The sequence below is a fragment of the Echinops telfairi genome, unplaced genomic scaffold (assembly GCF_000313985.2).
Source record: "Echinops telfairi isolate 266 unplaced genomic scaffold, ASM31398v2 ScPeMD7_7469;HRSCAF=8507_1, whole genome shotgun sequence".
NCBI classification, from domain to species: Eukaryota; Metazoa; Chordata; class Mammalia; order Afrosoricida; family Tenrecidae; genus Echinops; species Echinops telfairi.
The window spans coordinates 123652427-123653997 of record NW_022111373.1 but is presented as its reverse complement, the minus strand read 5'-3'; positions in this window follow the sequence as shown (position 1 = coordinate 123653997).

Genomic DNA, 1571 nt, shown 5'->3' with positions numbered 1-1571 from the left:
TTTTAGTTTTTCATACTTTACACAGGTCTTGTTCAGCAGATTGAATCATTGTGTTGGCAAGAAACATTGAAGAACATAAAAGAGACTGCCAGAACAAACGCATCTCTATCTGAAATAATAGATACAGAAAGTACTTAGAAGTAATGATGGAATGACTTTTTCTCAAGTATCCTCTGTGTGGGACATTTATCAGGAAGGAGCAGTATGTTAAATGTTTGGTAAAATTGAGGGCTGGTGCAAAGGAAAATTACCTCCAATGACCTAAACAGTGGTTTCAAATAACACTATGATGTAATGGTAAGGAATCAGGCAATGTTTCATTCTGTTAACATTTAGGATTTCTCTCAGAACCAATTCAATGGCATTTATCATTAACAATACATGAATTACTTTCTAAAACTATATTTAATGGTCACCAACTCTCAACTCTATATTCATGTTTAGTTCAGATAATGTAATATTTAACAGCTTTCCTTTTTATGTTCCATCATATACAAGTGAAAAAGTAAAGGGAGAACTAAATGATCAAAGTATTTAGAAAGAAATGTCTTCCTAATCTATCTTAATATTAATTAAAATCCCAGGTCTTGTTGTCTCATTGAATGAGGATATTGAACACAATCTCATAAATACACATGGAAAGTCAGTCTACCGTTATTTCAAAAATGCAAACAGGAAAATGGTGAGGATTCATTTACATAATGGACAGATGTAAATGCAAAGTCTAGTTGTAGAGATCAGTCCCCTGCTCTCTTGATTGTGTTACGCTCTCCTGCTGCTACATGACTCTCATAAAACTGAAAAAATAATACCATTGAGCAGTTATGAGTGTGATGAGAAAAAGCAGCAGTCTAATATTCCATTGATTTCCTCACCTCTAAAATCTCAGCTCATGAATTATCCTTAATACAGACATTTGACACATGAAATCATCTGCTTCAAAGATAAACTATATGGACTAATATATATGAGAATCCTGCTTTAACTTCTAACTCTAAAGAATTTAAGATAAAGAAAATTACATTTGATTGTGGGTTTTCATGATTGTTTGTTCAATGAGTTGTCACAGAATCTAATTTTCACATAACCCATTTCCATGTAAAGAATGAATTCCCTCATTTATTGTGAAGTGATAATTCTACAGTCTTCTTAACTTATTATGAAAAGTATTTTCTAAATCATCAGTTTATGGAATATAAAACATGTCTGCTAACATAATAGTGCTTGTTCAGTTTTAATCAGTTTTTAACTACATGAAATCAAAATGAATTAACAATATGGAATATATATTCCTAGTGACATTTATTTCATATTTCAATTATTGTTCACATAAATAATTTAGAAATTTATTTTACTTAAAACAGGGTCAAACATAAATATAAAGTATATACTTTATAACCCTAAGAAATATAATTGTTCTATCAACTAATACTTAAATCAAATTATATATGCCTCTATTTTATATCAAATTATATATGCCTCTATTTTATATACAAGGATTAATGGTTCTAATACAAGTCTCCAGAGCTAACTGAATAGCATAGCATCTTGGAATTTTAATGTAGAAAGTT